This window comes from Symphalangus syndactylus, chromosome 6 (genome assembly GCF_028878055.3).
Source record: "Symphalangus syndactylus isolate Jambi chromosome 6, NHGRI_mSymSyn1-v2.1_pri, whole genome shotgun sequence".
Classification (NCBI taxonomy): Eukaryota; Metazoa; Chordata; class Mammalia; order Primates; family Hylobatidae; genus Symphalangus; species Symphalangus syndactylus.
In genome coordinates this window covers 154,252,093-154,268,764 of record NC_072428.2, presented here as the reverse complement: position 1 = coordinate 154,268,764, position 16,672 = coordinate 154,252,093, and positions in this window count along the sequence as shown.

Genomic DNA, 16,672 nt, shown 5'->3' with positions numbered 1-16,672 from the left:
GTTCAGATCTGCTCAATCAAAAGTATGGTTTAACTCTGTTAGCTGAATGCACAGATCAGAAAGAAGTTTCACAGAATGATTCTGTGTAGTTTATATTTGGAGACATTCCTTTTTCCACTATTACCCTCTTAGCGCTCCGAATCTCCACTTGCATTTTCTACAGAAAGAGTGTTTCAGAACGGCTCAATCAAAACTAAGGTTCAACTCTTTTAGTTGAACAAACAGAACAGAAAGAAGTTTCACACAATTCTTCTGTGTAGTTTTTATTTGTAGACATTCCTTTTCCCAATATAGGCCTCTTAGCGCTCAGAATGTCCAATTGCAGTTTCTACAGAAAGAGTGTTTCAGAACGACTCAATCAAAAGTAAGGTTCAACTCTGTTAGTTGAATGCACAGAACAGAAAGAAGTTTCATACAATGCTTCTGTGTAGTTTATATTTGAACATATTCTTTTTTCCACTATTACCCACTTAGCGCTACGAATGTCCAGTTGCATTTTCTACAGACAGAGTGTTTCAAAACTGCTCAATCAAAAGTATGGTTTAACTCTGTTAGCTGAATGCTCAGATCAGAAAGAAGTTTCACAGAATGCTTCTGTGTAGTTTATATTTGAATATATTCCTTTTTCCACTACTACGCTCTTAGCGCTCCAAATGTCCAGTTGCATTTTCTACAGAAAGAGTGTTCAGATCTGCTCAATCAAAAGTATGGTTTAACTCTGTTAGCTGAATGCACAGATCAGAAAGAAGTTTCACCGAATGATTCTGTGTAGTTTATATTTGAAGACATTCCTTTTTCCACTATTACCCTCTTAGCGCTCCGAATCTCCACTTGCATTTTCTACAAAAAGAGTGTTTCATAACTGCTCAATCAAAAATATGTTTTATCTCTGTTAACTGAATTTACAGATCAGAAATAAGTTTCACAGAATGCATCTGTGTAGTTTTTATTTGAAGATATTCTTTTTCCCAATGTAGGCCTCTTAGCGCTTAGCATGTCCAATTGCAGTTTCTACAGAAAGAGTGTTTCAGAACGGCTCAATCAAAAGTAAGGTTCAACTCTGTTAGTTGAATGCACAGAAAAGAAAGAAGTTTCATAGAATGCTACTGTGTAGTTTATATTTGCATATATTCCTTTTTCCACTATTACCCTCTTAGCGCTCCGAATGTCCACTTGCATTTTCTACAGAAAGAGTGTTCAGAACTGCGCAATCAAAAGTATGGTTTAACTCTGTTAGCTTAATGAACATATCAGAAATAAGTTTCACACAATGCTTCTGTGTAGTTTTTATTTGAAGATATTATTTTTCCCAATAGAGGCCTCTTAGCGCTCAGAATGTCCAATTGCAGTTTCCACAGAAAGAGTGTTTCAGAAAGGCTCAATCAAAAGTAAGGTTCAACTCTGTTAGTTGAATGCACAGAACAGAATGAAGTTTCATACAATGCTTCTGTGTAGTTTATATTTGAACATATTCTTTTTTCCACTATTACCCACTTAGCGCTACGAATGTCCAGTTGCATTTTCTACAGAAAGAGTGTTCAGATCTGCTCAATCAAAAGTATGGTTTAACTCTGTTAGATGAATGCACAGATCAGAAAGAAGTTTCACAGAATGATTCTGTGTAGTTTATATTTGGAGACATTCCTTTTTCCACTATTACCCTCTTAGCGCTCCGAATCTCCACTTGCATTTTCTACAGAAAGAGTGTTTCAGAACGGCTCAATCAAAACTAAGGTTCAACTCTTTTAGTTGAACAAACAGAACAGAAAGAAGTTTCACACAATTCTTCTGTGTAGTTTTTATTTGTAGACATTCCTTTTCCCAATATAGGCCTCTTAGCGCTCAGAATGTCCAATTGCAGTTTCTACAGAAAGAGTGTTTGAGAACGGCTCAATCAAAAGTAAGGTTCAACTCTGTTAGTTGAATGCACAGAACAGAAAGAAGTTTCATACAATGCTTCTGTGTAGTTTATATTTGAACATATTCTTTTTTCCACTATTACCCACTTAGCGCTACGAATGTCCAGTTGCATTTTCTACAGACAGAGTGTTTCAAAACTGCTCAATCAAAAGTATGGTTTAACTCTGTTAGCTGAATGCTCAGATCAGAAAGATGTTTCACAGAATGCTTCTGTGTAGTTTATATTTGAATATATTCCTTTTTCCACTACTACGCTCTTAGCGCTCCAAATGTCCAGTTGCATTTTCTACAGAAAGAGTGTTCAGATCTGCTCAATCAAAAGTATGGTTTAACTCTGTTAGCTGAATGCACAGATCAGAAAGAAGTTTCACCGAATGATTCTGTGTAGTTTATATTTGAAGACATTCCTTTTTCCACTATTACCCTCTTAGCGCTCCGAATCTCCACTTGCATTTTCTACAAAAAGAGTGTTTCATAACTGCTCAATCAAAAATATGTTTTATCTCTGTTAACTGAATTTACAGATCAGAAATAAGTTTCACAGAATGCATCTGTGTAGTTTTTATTTGAAGATATTCTTTTTCCCAATGTAGGCCTCTTAGCGCTTAGCATGTCCAATTGCAGTTTCTACAGAAAGAGTGTTTCAGAACGGCTCAATCAAAAGTAAGGTTCAACTCTGTTAGTTGAATGCACAGAAAAGAAAGAAGTTTCATAGAATGCTACTGTGTAGTTTATATTTGCATATATTCCTTTTTCCACTATTACCCTCTTAGCGCTCCGAATGTCCACTTGCATTTTCTACAGAAAGAGTGTTCAGAACTGCGCAATCAAAAGTATGGTTTAACTCTGTTAGCTTAATGAACATATCAGAAATAAGTTTCACACAATGCTTCTGTGTAGTTTTTATTTGAAGATATTATTTTACCCAATAGAGGCCTCTTAGCGCTCAGAATGTCCAATTGCAGTTTCTACAGAAAGAGTGTTTCAGAAAGGCTCAATCAAAAGTAAGGTTCAACTCTGTTAGTTGAATGCACAGAACAGAAAGAAGTTTCATACAATGCTTCTGTGTAGTTTATATTTGAACATATTCTTTTTTCCACTATTACCCACTTAGCGCTACGAATGTCCAGTTGCATTTTCTACAGACAGAGTGTTTCAAAACTGCTCAACCAAAAGTATGGTTTAACTCTGTTAGCTGAATGCTCAGATCAGAAAGAAGTTTCACAGAATGCTTCTGTGTAGTTTATATTTGAATATATTCCTTTTTCCACGACTACTCTCTTAGCGCTCCAAATGTCCAGTTGCATTTTCTACAGAAAGAGTGTTCAGATGTGCTCAATCAAAAGTATGGTTTAACTCTGTTAGATGAATGCACAGATCAGAAAGAAGTTTCACAGAATGATTCTGTGTAGTTTATATTTGGAGACATTCCTTTTTCCACTATTACCCTCTTAGCGCTCCGAATCTCCACTTGCATTTTCTACAGAAAGAGTGTTTCAGAACGGCTCAATCAAAACTAAGGTTCAACTCTTTTAGTTGAACAAACAGAACAGAAAGAAGTTTCACACAATTCTTCTGTGTAGTTTTTATTTGTAGACATTCCTTTTCCCAATATAGGCCTCTTAGCGCTCAGAATGTCCAATTGCAGTTTCTACAGAAAGAGTGTTTCAGAACGACTCAATCAAAAGTAAGGTTCATCTCTGTTAGTTGAATGCACAGAACAGAAAGAAGTTTCATACAATGCTTCTGTGTAGTTTATATTTGAACATATTCTTTTTTCCACTATTACCCACTTAGCGCTACGAATGTCCAGTTGCATTTTCTACAGACAGAGTGTTTCAAAACTGCTCAATCAAAAGTATGGTTTAACTCTGTTAGCTGAATGCTCAGATCAGAAAGAAGTTTCACAGAATGCTTCTGTGTAGTTTATATTTGAATATATTCCTTTTTCCACTACTACGCTCTTAGCGCTCCAAATGTCCAGTTGCATTTTCTACAGAAAGAGTGTTCAGATCTGCTCAATCAAAAGTATGGTTTAACTCTGTTAGCTGAATGCACAGATCAGAAAGAAGTTTCACCGAATGATTCTGTGTAGTTTATATTTGAAGACATTCCTTTTTCCACTATTACCCTCTTAGCGCTCCGAATCTCCACTTGCATTTTCTACAAAAAGAGTGTTTCATAACTGCTCAATCAAAAATATGTTTTATCTCTGTTAACTGAATTTACAGATCAGAAATAAGTTTCACAGAATGCATCTGTGTAGTTTTTATTTGAAGATATTCTTTTTCCCAATGTAGGCCTCTTAGCGCTTAGCATGTCCAATTGCAGTTTCTACAGAAAGAGTGTTTCAGAACGGCTCAATCAAAAGTAAGGTTCAACTCTGTTAGTTGAATGCACAGAAAAGAAAGAAGTTTCATAGAATGCTACTGTGTAGTTTATATTTGCATATATTCCTTTTTCCACTATTACCCTCTTAGCGCTCCGAATGTCCACTTGCATTTTCTACAGAAAGAGTGTTCAGAACTGCGCAATCAAAAGTATGGTTTAACTCTGTTAGCTTAATGAACATATCAGAAATAAGTTTCACACAATGCTTCTGTGTAGTTTTTATTTGAAGATATTATTTTTCCCAATAGAGGCCTCTTAGCGCTCAGAATGTCCAATTGCAGTTTCTACAGAAAGAGTGTTTCAGAAAGGCTCAATCAAAAGTAAGGTTCAACTCTGTTAGTTGAATGCACAGAACAGAAAGTAGTTTCATACAATGCTTCTGTGTAGTTTATATTTGAACATATTCTTTTTTCCACTATTACCCACTTAGCGCTACGAATGTCCAGTTGCATTTTCTACAGAAAGAGTGTTCAGATCTGCTCAATCAAAAGTATGGTTTAACTCTGTTAGATGAATGCACAGATCAGAAAGAAGTTTCACAGAATGATTCTGTGTAATTTATATTTGGAGACATTCCTTTTTCCACTATTACCCTCTTAGCGCTCCGAATCTCCACTTGCATTTTCTACAGAAAGAGTGTTTCAGAACGGCTCAATCAAAACTAAGGTTCAACTCTTTTAGTTGAACAAACAGAACAGAAAGAAGTTTCACACAATTCTTCTGTGTAGTTTTTATTTGTAGACATTCCTTTTCCCAATATAGGCCTCTTAGCGCTCAGAATGTCCAATTGCAGTTTCTACAGAAAGAGTGTTTCAGAACGGCTCAATCAAAAGTAAGGTTCAACTCTGTTAGTTGAATGCACAGAACAGAAAGAAGTTTCATACAATGCTTCTGTGTAGTTTATATTTGAACATATTCTTTTTTCCACTATTACCCACTTAGCGCTACGAATGTCCAGTTGCATTTTCTACAGACAGAGTGTTTCAAAACTGCTCAACCAAAAGTATGGTTTAACTCTGTTAGCTGAATGCTCAGATCAGAAAGAAGTTTCACAGAATGCTACTGTTTAGTTTATATTTGAATATATTCCTTTTTCCACGACTACTCTCTTAGCGCTCCAAATGTCCAGTTGCATTTTCTACAGAAAGAGTGTTCAGATCTGCTCAATCAAAAGTATGGTTTAACTCTGTTAGCTGAATGCACAGATCAGAAAGAAGTTTCACAGAATGATTCTGTGTAGTTTATATTTGGAGACATTCCTTTTTCCACTATTACCCTCTTAGCGCTCCGAATCTCCACTTGCATTTTCTACAGAAAGAGTGTTTCAGAACGGCTCAATCAAAACTAAGGTTCAACTCTTTTAGTTGAACAAACAGAACAGAAAGAAGTTTCACACAATTCATCTGTGTAGTTTTTATTTGTAGACATTCCTTTTCCTAATATAGGCCTCTTAGCGCTCAGAATGTCCAATTGCAGTTTCTACAGAAAGAGTGTTTCAGAACGGCTCAATCAAAAGTAAGGTTCAACTCTGTTCGTTGAATGCACAGAACAGAAAGAAGTTTCATACAATGCTTCTGTGTAGTTTATATTTGAACATATTCTTTTTTCCACTATTACCCACTTAGCGCTACGAATGTCCAGTTGCATTTTCTACAGACAGAGTGTTTCAAAACTGCTCAATCAAAAGTATGGTTTAACTCTGTTAGCTGAATGCTCAGATCAGAAAGAAGTTTCACAGAATGCTTCTGTGTAGTTTATATTTGAATATATTCCTTTTTCCACTACTACGCTCTTAGCGCTCCAAATGTCCAGTTGCATTTTCTACAGAAAGAGTGTTCAGATCTGCTCAATCAAAAGTATGGTTTAACTCTGTTAGCTGAATGCACAGATCAGAGAGAAGTTTCACCGAATGATTCTGTGTAGTTTATATTAGAAGACATTCCTTTTTCCACTATTACCCCCTTAGCGCTCCGAATCTCCACTTGCATTTTCTACAAAAAGAGTGTTTCATAACTGCTCAATCAAAAATATGTTTTATCTCTGTTAACTGAATTTACAGATCAGAAATAAATTTCACAGAATGCATCTGTGTAGTTTTTATTTGAAGATATTCTTTTTCCCAATGTAGGCCTCTTAGCGCTTAGCATGTCCAATTGCAGTTTCTACAGAAAGAGTGTTTCAGAACGGCTCAATCAAAAGTAAGGTTCAACTCTGTTAGTTGAATGCACAGAAAAGAAAGAAGTTTCATAGAATGCTACTGTGTAGTTTATATTTGCATATATTCCTTTTTCCACTATTACCCTCTTAGCGCTCCGAATGTCCACTTGCATTTTCTACAGAAAGAGTGTTCAGAACTGCGCAATCAAAAGTATGGTTTAACTCTGTTAGCTTAATGAACATATCAGAAATAAGTTTCACACAATGCTTCTGTGTAGTTTTTATTTGAAGATATTATTTTTCCCAATAGAGGCCTCTTAGCGCTCAGAATGTCCAATTGCAGTTTCTACAGAAAGAGTGTTTCAGAAAGGCTCAATCAAATGTAAGGTTCAACTCTGTTAGTTGAATGCACAGAACAGAAAGAAGTTTCATACAATGCTTCTGTGTAGTTTATATTTGAACATATTCTTTTTTCCACTATTACCCACTTAGCGCTACGAATGTCCAGTTGCATTTTCTACAGACAGAGTGTTTCAAAACTGCTCAACCAAAAGTATGGTTTAACTCTGTTAGCTGAATGCTCAGATCAGAAAGAAGTTTCACAGAATGCTTCTGTGTAGTTTATATTTGAATATATTCCTTTTTCCACGACTACTCTCTTAGCGCTCCAAATGTCCAGTTGCATTTTCTACAGAAAGAGTGTTCAGATGTGCTCAATCAAAAGTATGGTTTAACTCTGTTAGATGAATGCACAGATCAGAAAGAAGTTTCACAGAATGATTCTGTGTAGTTTATATTTGGAGACATTCCTTTTTCCACTATTACCCTCTTAGCGCTCCGAATCTCCACTTGCATTTTCTACAGAAAGAGTGTTTCAGAACGGCTCAATCAAAACTAAGGTTCAACTCTTTTAGTTGAACAAACAGAACAGAAAGAAGTTTCACACAATTCTTCTGTGTAGTTTTTATTTGTAGACATTCCTTTTCCCAATATAGGCCTCTTAGCGCTCAGAATGTCCAATTGCAGTTTCTACAGAAAGAGTGTTTCAGAACGACTCAATCAAAAGTAAGGTTCATCTCTGTTAGTTGAATGCACAGAACAGAAAGAAGTTTCATACAATGCTTCTGTGTAGTTTATATTTGAACATATTCTTTTTTCCACTATTACACACTTAGCGCTACGAATGTCCAGTTGCATTTTCTACAGACAGAGTGTTTCAAAACTGCTCAATCAAAAGTATGGTTTAACTCTGTTAGCTGAATGCTCAGATCAGAAAGAAGTTTCACAGAATGCTTCTGTGTAGTTTATATTTGAATATATTCCTTTTTCCACTACTACGCTCTTAGCGCTCCAAATGTCCAGTTGCATTTTCTACAGAAAGAGTGTTCAGATCTGCTCAATCAAAAGTATGGTTTAACTCTGTTAGCTGAATGCACAGATCAGAAAGAAGTTTCACCGAATGATTCTGTGTAGTTTATATTTGAAGACATTCCTTTTTCCACTATTACCCTCTTAGCGCTCCGAATCTCCACTTGCATTTTCTACAAAAAGAGTGTTTCATAACTGCTCAATCAAAAATATGTTTTATCTCTGTTAACTGAATTTACAGATCAGAAATAAGTTTCACAGAATGCATCTGTGTAGTTTTTATTTGAAGATATTCTTTTTCCCAATGTAGGCCTCTTAGCGCTTAGCATGTCCAATTGCAGTTTCTACAGAAAGAGTGTTTCAGAACGGCTCAATCAAAAGTAAGGTTCAACTCTGTTAGTTGAATGCACAGAAAAGAAAGAAGTTTCATAGAATGCTACTGTGTAGTTTATATTTGCATATATTCCTTTTTCCACTATTACCCTCTTAGCGCTCCGAATGTCCACTTGCATTTTCTACAGAAAGAGTGTTCAGAACTGCGCAATCAAAAGTATGGTTTAACTCTGTTAGCTTAATGAACATATCAGAAATAAGTTTCACACAATGCTTCTGTGTAGTTTTTATTTGAAGATATTATTTTTCCCAATAGAGGCCTCTTAGCGCTCAGAATGTCCAATTGCAGTTTCTACAGAAAGAGTGTTTCAGAAAGGCTCAATCAAAAGTAAGGTTCAACTCTGTTAGTTGAATGCACAGAACAGAAAGTAGTTTCATACAATGCTTCTGTGTAGTTTATATTTGAACATATTCTTTTTTCCACTATTACCCACTTAGCGCTACGAATGTCCAGTTGCATTTTCTACAGAAAGAGTGTTCAGATCTGCTCAATCAAAAGTATGGTTTAACTCTGTTAGATGAATGCACAGATCAGAAAGAAGTTTCACAGAATGATTCTGTGTAATTTATATTTGGAGACATTCCTTTTTCCACTATTACCCTCTTAGCGCTCCGAATCTCCACTTGCATTTTCTACAGAAAGAGTGTTTCAGAACGGCTCAATCAAAACTAAGGTTCAACTCTTTTAGTTGAACAAACAGAACAGAAAGAAGTTTCACACAATTCTTCTGTGTAGTTTTTATTTGTAGACATTCCTTTTCCCAATATAGGCCTCTTAGCGCTCAGAATGTCCAATTGCAGTTTCTACAGAAAGAGTGTTTCAGAACGGCTCAATCAAAAGTAAGGTTCAACTCTGTTAGTTGAATGCACAGAACAGAAAGAAGTTTCATACAATGCTTCTGTGTAGTTTATATTTGAACATATTCTTTTTTCCACTATTACCCACTTAGCGCTACGAATGTCCAGTTGCATTTTCTACAGACAGAGTGTTTCAAAACTGCTCAATCAAAAGTATGGTTTAACTCTGTTAGCTGAATGCTCAGATCAGAAAGAAGTTTCACAGAATGCTTCTGTGTAGTTTATATTTGAATATATTCCTTTTTCCACTACTACGCTCTTAGCGCTCCAAATGTCCAGTTGCATTTTCTACAGAAAGAGTGTTCAGATCTGCTCAATCAAAAGTATGGTTTAACTCTGTTAGCTGAATGCACAGATCAGAAAGAAGTTTCACCGAATTATTCTGTGTAGTTTATATTTGAAGACATTCCTTTTTCCACTATTACCCTCTTAGCGCTCCGAATCTCCACTTGCATTTTCTACAAAAAGAGTGTTTCATAACTGCTCAATCAAAAATATGTTTTATCTCTGTTAACTGAATTTACAGATCAGAAATAAGTTTCACAGAATGCATCTGTGTAGTTTTTATTTGAAGATATTCTTTTTCCCAATGTAGGCCTCTTAGAGCTTAGCATGTCCAATTGCAGTTTCTACAGAAAGAGTGTTTCAGAACGGCTCAATCAAAAGTAAGGTTCAACTCTCTTAGTTGAATGCACAGAAGAGAAAGAAGTTTCATAGAATGCTACTGTGTAGTTTATATTTGCATATATTCCTTTTTCCACTATTACCCTCTTAGCGCTCCGAATGTCCACTTGCATTTTCTACAGAAAGAGTGTTCAGAACTGCGCAATCAAAAGTATGGTTTAACTCTGTTAGCTTAATGAACATATCAGAAATAAGTTTCACACAATGCTTCTGTGTAGTTTTTATTTGAAGATATTATTTTTCCCAATAGAGGCCTCTTAGCGCTCAGAATGTCCAATTGCAGTTTCTACAGAAAGAGTGTTTCAGAAAGGCTCAATCAAAAGTAAGGTTCAACTCTGTTAGTTGAATGCACAGAACAGAAAGAAGTTTCATACAATGCTTCTGTGTAGTTTATATTTGAACATATTCTTTTTTCCACTATTACCCACTTAGCGCTACGAATGTCCAGTTGCATTTTCTACAGACAGAGTGTTTCAAAACTGCTCAACCAAAAGTATGGTTTAACTCTGTTAGCTGAATGCTCAGATCAGAAAGAAGTTTCACAGAATGCTTCTGTGTAGTTTATATTTGAATATATTCCTTTTTCCACGACTACTCTCTTAGCGCTCCAAATGTCCAGTTGCATTTTCTACAGAAAGAGTGTTCAGATCTGCTCAATCAAAAGTATGGTTTAACTCTGTTAGATGAATGCACAGATCAGAAAGAAGTTTCACAGAATGATTCTGTGTAGTTTATATTTGGAGACATTCCTTTTTCCACTATTACCCTCTTAGCGCTCCGAATCTCCACTTGCATTTTCTACAGAAAGAGTGTTTCAGAACGGCTCAATCAAAACTAAGGTTCAACTCTTTTAGTTGAACAAACAGAACAGAAAGAAGTTTCACACTATTCTTCTGTGTAGTTTTTATTTGTAGACATTCCTTTTCCCAATATAGGCCTCTTAGCGCTCAGAATGTCCAATTGCAGTTTCTACAGAAAGAGTGTTTCAGAACGGCTCAATCAAAAGTAAGGTTCAACTCTGTTAGTTGAATGCACAGAACAGAAAGAAGTTTCATACAATGCTTCTGTGTAGTTTATATTTGAACATATTCTTTTTTCCACTATTACCCACTTAGCGCTACGAATGTCCAGTTGCATTTTCTACAGACAGAGTGTTTCAAAACTGCTCAATCAAAAGTATGGTTTTACTCTGTTAGCTGAATGCTCAGATCAGAAAGAAGTTTCACAGAATGCTTCTGTGTAGTTTATATTTGAATATATTCCTTTTTACACTACTACGCTCTTAGCGCTCCAAATGTCCAGTTGCATTTTCTACAGAAAGAGTGTTCAGATCTGCTCAATCAAAAGTATGGTTTAACTCTGTTAGCTGAATGCACAGATCAGAAAGAAGTTTCACCGAATGATTCTGTGTAGTTTATATTTGAAGACATTCCTTTTTCCACTATTACCCTCTTAGCGCTCCGAATCTCCACTTGCATTTTCTACAAAAAGAGTGTTTCATAACTGCTCAATCAAAAATATGTTTTATCTCTGTTAACTGAATTTACAGATCAGAAATAAGTTTCACAGAATGCATCTGTGTAGTTTTTATTTGAAGATATTCTTTTTCCCAATGTAGGCCTCTTAGCGCTTAGCATGTCCAATTGCAGTTTCTACAGAAAGAGTGTTTCAGAACGGCTCAATCAAAAGTAAGGTTCAACTCTGTTAGTTGAATGCACAGAAAAGAAAGAAGTTTCATAGAATGCTACTGTGTAGTTTATATTTGCATATATTCCTTTTTCCACTATTACCCTCTTAGCGCTCCGAATGTCCACTTGCATTTTCTACAGAAAGAGTGTTCAGAACTGCGCAATCAAAAGTATGGTTTAACTCTGTTAGCTTAATGAACATATCAGAAATAAGTTTCACACAATGCTTCTGTGTAGTTTTTATTTGAAGATATTATTTTTCCCAATAGAGGCCTCTTAGCGCTCAGAATGTCCAATTGCAGTTTCTACAGAAAGAGTGTTTCAGAAAGGCTCAATCAAAAGTAAGGTTCAACTCTGTTAGTTGAATGCACAGAACAGAAAGAAGTTTCATACAATGCTTCTGTGTAGTTTATATTTGAACATATTCTTTTTTCCACTATTACCCACTTAGCGCTACGAATGTCCAGTTGCATTTTCTACAGACAGAGTGTTTCAAAACTGCTCAACCAAAAGTATGGTTTAACTCTGTTAGCTGAATGCTCAGATCAGAAAGAAGTTTCACAGAATGCTACTGTTTAGTTTATATTTGAATATATTCCTTTTTCCACGACTACTCTCTTAGCGCTCCAAATGTCCAGTTGCATTTTCTACAGAAAGAGTGTTCAGATCTGCTCAATCAAAAGTATGGTTTAACTCTGTTAGCTGAATGCACAGATCAGAAAGAAGTTTCACAGAATGATTCTGTGTAGTTTATATTTGGAGACATTCCTTTTTCCACTATTACCCTCTTAGCGCTCCGAATCTCCACTTGCATTTTCTACAGAAAGAGTGTTTCAGAACGGCTCAATCAAAACTAAGGTTCAACTCTTTTAGTTGAACAAACAGAACAGAAAGAAGTTTCACACAATTCATCTGTGTAGTTTTTATTTGTAGACATTCCTTTTCCTAATATAGGCCTCTTAGCGCTCAGAATGTCCAATTGCAGTTTCTACAGAAAGAGTGTTTCAGAACGGCTCAATCAAAAGTAAGGTTCAACTCTGTTCGTTGAATGCACAGAACAGAAAGAAGTTTCATACAATGCTTCTGTGTAGTTTATATTTGAACATATTCTTTTTTCCACTATTACCCACTTAGCGCTACGAATGTCCAGTTGCATTTTCTACAGACAGAGTGTTTCAAAACTGCTCAATCAAAAGTATGGTTTAACTCTGTTAGCTGAATGCTCAGATCAGAAAGAAGTTTCACAGAATGCTTCTGTGTAGTTTATATTTGAATATATTCCTTTTTCCACTACTACGCTCTTAGCGCTCCAAATGTCCAGTTGCATTTTCTACAGAAAGAGTGTTCAGATCTGCTCAATCAAAAGTATGGTTTAACTCTGTTAGCTGAATGCACAGATCAGAGAGAAGTTTCACCGAATGATTCTGTGTAGTTTATATTAGAAGACATTCCTTTTTCCACTATTACCCCCTTAGCGCTCCGAATCTCCACTTGCATTTTCTACAAAAAGAGTGTTTCATAACTGCTCAATCAAAAATATGTTTTATCTCTGTTAACTGAATTTACAGATCAGAAATAAATTTCACAGAATGCATCTGTGTAGTTTTTATTTGAAGATATTCTTTTTCCCAATGTAGGCCTCTTAGCGCTTAGCATGTCCAATTGCAGTTTCTACAGAAAGAGTGTTTCAGAACGGCTCAATCAAAAGTAAGGTTCAACTCTGTTAGTTGAATGCACAGAAAAGAAAGAAGTTTCATAGAATGCTACTGTGTAGTTTATATTTGCATATATTCCTTTTTCCACTATTACCCTCTTAGCGCTCCGAATGTCCACTTGCATTTTCTACAGAAAGAGTGTTCAGAACTGCGCAATCAAAAGTATGGTTTAACTCTGTTAGCTTAATGAACATATCAGAAATAAGTTTCACACAATGCTTCTGTGTAGTTTTTATTTGAAGATATTATTTTTCCCAATAGAGGCCTCTTAGCGCTCAGAATGTCCAATTGCAGTTTCTACAGAAAGAGTGTTTCAGAAAGGCTCAATCAAATGTAAGGTTCAACTCTGTTAGTTGAATGCACAGAACAGAAAGAAGTTTCATACAATGCTTCTGTGTAGTTTATATTTGAACATATTCTTTTTTCCACTATTACCCACTTAGCGCTACGAATGTCCAGTTGCATTTTCTACAGACAGAGTGTTTCAAAACTGCTCAACCAAAAGTATGGTTTAACTCTGTTAGCTGAATGCTCAGATCAGAAAGAAGTTTCACAGAATGCTTCTGTGTAGTTTATATTTGAATATATTCCTTTTTCCACGACTACTCTCTTAGCGCTCCAAATGTCCAGTTGCATTTTCTACAGAAAGAGTGTTCAGATCTGCTCAATCAAAAGTATGGTTTAACTCTGTTAGCTGAATGCACAGATCACAAAGAAGTTTCACAGAATGATTCTGTGTAGTTTATATTTGGAGACATTCCTTTTTCCACTATTACCCTCTTAGCGCTCCGAATCTCCACTTGCATTTTCTACAGAAAGAGTGTTTCAGAACGGCTCAATCAAAACTAAGGTTCAACTCTTTTAGTTGAACAAACAGAACAGAAAGAAGTTTCACACTATTCTTCTGTGTAGTTTTTATTTGTAGACATTCCTTTTCCCAATATAGGCCTCTTAGCGCTCAGAATGTCCAATTGCAGTTTCTACAGAAAGAGTGTTTCAGAACGGCTCAATCAAAAGTAAGGTTCAACTCTGTTAGTTGAATGCACAGAACAGAAAGAAGTTTCATACAATGCTTCTGTGTAGTTTATATTTGAACATATTCTTTTTTCCACTATTACCCACTTAGCGCTACGAATGTCCAGTTGCATTTTCTACAGACAGAGTGTTTCAAAACTGCTCAATCAAAAGTATGGTTTAACTCTGTTAGCTGAATGCTCAGATCAGAAAGAAGTTTCACAGAATGCTTCTGGGTAGTTTATATTTGAATATATTCCTTTTTCCACTACTACGCTCTTAGCGCTCCAAATGTCCAGTTGCATTTTCTACAGAAAGAGTGTTCAGATCTGCTCAATCAAAAGTATGGTTTAACTCTGTTAGCTGAATGCACAGATCAGAAAGAAGTTTCACCGAATGATTCTGTGTAGTTTATATTTGAAGACATTCCTTTTTCCACTATTACCCTCTTAGCGCTCCGAATCTCCACTTGCATTTTCTACAAAAAGAGTGTTTCATAACTGCTCAATCAAAAATATGTTTTATCTCTGTTAACTGAATTTACAGATCAGAAATAAGTTTCACAGAATGCATCTGTGTAGTTTTTATTTGAAGATATTCTTTTTCCCAATGTAGGCCTCTTAGCGCTTAGCATGTCCAATTGCAGTTTCTACAGAAAGAGTGTTTCAGAACGGCTCAATCAAAAGTAAGGTTCAAATCTGTTAGTTGAATGCACAGAAAAGAAAGAAGTTTCATAGAATGCTACTGTGTAGTTTATATTTGCATATATTCCTTTTTCCACTATTACCCTCTTAGCGCTCCGAATGTCCACTTGCATTTTCTACAGAAAGAGTGTTCAGAACTGCGCAATCAAAAGTATGGTTTAACTCTGTTAGCTTAATGAACATATCAGAAATAAGTTTCACACAATGCTTCTGTGTAGTTTTTATTTGAAGATATTATTTTTCCCAATAGAGGCCTCTTAGCGCTCAGAATGTCCAATTGCAGTTTCTACAGAAAGAGTGTTTCAGAAAGGCTCAATCAAAGGTAAGGTTCAACTCTGTTAGTTGAATGCACAGAACAGAAAGAAGTTTCATACAATGCTTCTGTGTAGTTTATATTTGAACATATTCTTTTTTCCACTATTACCCACTTAGCGCTACGAATGTCCTGTTGCATTTTCTACAGACAGAGAGTTTCAAAACTGCTCAACCAAACGTATGGTTTAACTCTGTTAGCTGAATGCTCAGATCAGAAATAAGTTTCACAGAATGCTTCTGTGTAGTTTATATTTGAATATATTCCTTTTTCCACTACTACGCTCTTAGCGCTCCAAATGTCCAGTTGCATTTGCTACAGAAAGAGTGTTCAGATCTGCTCAATCAAAAGTATGGTTTAACTCTGTTAGCTGAATGCACAGATCAGAAAGAAATTTCACCGAATGATTCTGTGTAGTTTATATTTGAAGACATTCCTTTTTCCACTATTACCCTCTTAGCGCTCCGAATCTCCACTTGCATTTTCTACAAAAAGAGTGTTTCATAACTGCTCAATCAAAAATATGTTTTATCTCTGTTAACTGAATTTACAGATCAGAAATAAGTTTCACAGAATGCATCTGTGTAGTTTTTATTTGAAGATATTCTTTTTCCCAATGTAGGCCTCTTAGCGCTTAGCATGTCCAATTGCAGTTTCTACAGAAAGAGTGTTTCAGAACGGCTCAATCAAAAGTAAGGTTCAACTCTGTTAGTTGAATGCACAGAAAAGAAAGAAGTTTCATAGAATGCTACTGTGTAGTTTATATTTGCATATATTCCTTTTTCCACTATTACCCTCTTAGCGCTCCGAATGTCCACTTGCATTTTCTACAGAAAGAGTGTTCAGAACTGCGCAATCAAAAGTATGGTTTAACTCTGTTAGCTTAATGAACATATCAGAAATAAGTTTCACACAATGCTTCTGTGTAGTTTTTATTTGAAGATATTATTTTTCCCAATAGAGGCCTCTTAGCGCTCAGAATGTCCAATTGCAGTTTCTACAGAAAGAGTGTTTCAGAAAGGCTCAATCAAAAGTAAGGTTCAACTCTGTTAGTTGAATGCACAGAACAGAAAGAAGTTTCATACAATGCTTCTGTGTAGTTTATATTTGAACATATTCTTTTTTCCACTATTACCCACTTAGCGCTACGAATGTCCAGTTGCATTTTCTACAGACAGAGTGTTTCAAAACTGCTCAACCAAAAGTATGGTTTAACTCTGTTAGCTGAATGCTCAGATCAGAAAGAAGTTTCACAGAATGCTACTGTTTAGTTTATATTTGAATATATTCCTTTTTCCACGACTACTCTCTTAGCGCTCCAAATGTCCAGTTGCATTTTCTACAGAAAGAGTGTTCAGATCTGCTCAATCAAAAGTATGGTTTAACTCTGTTAGCTGAATGCACAGATCAGAAAGAAGTTTCACAGAATGATTCTGTGTAGTTTATATTTGGAGACATTCCTTTTTC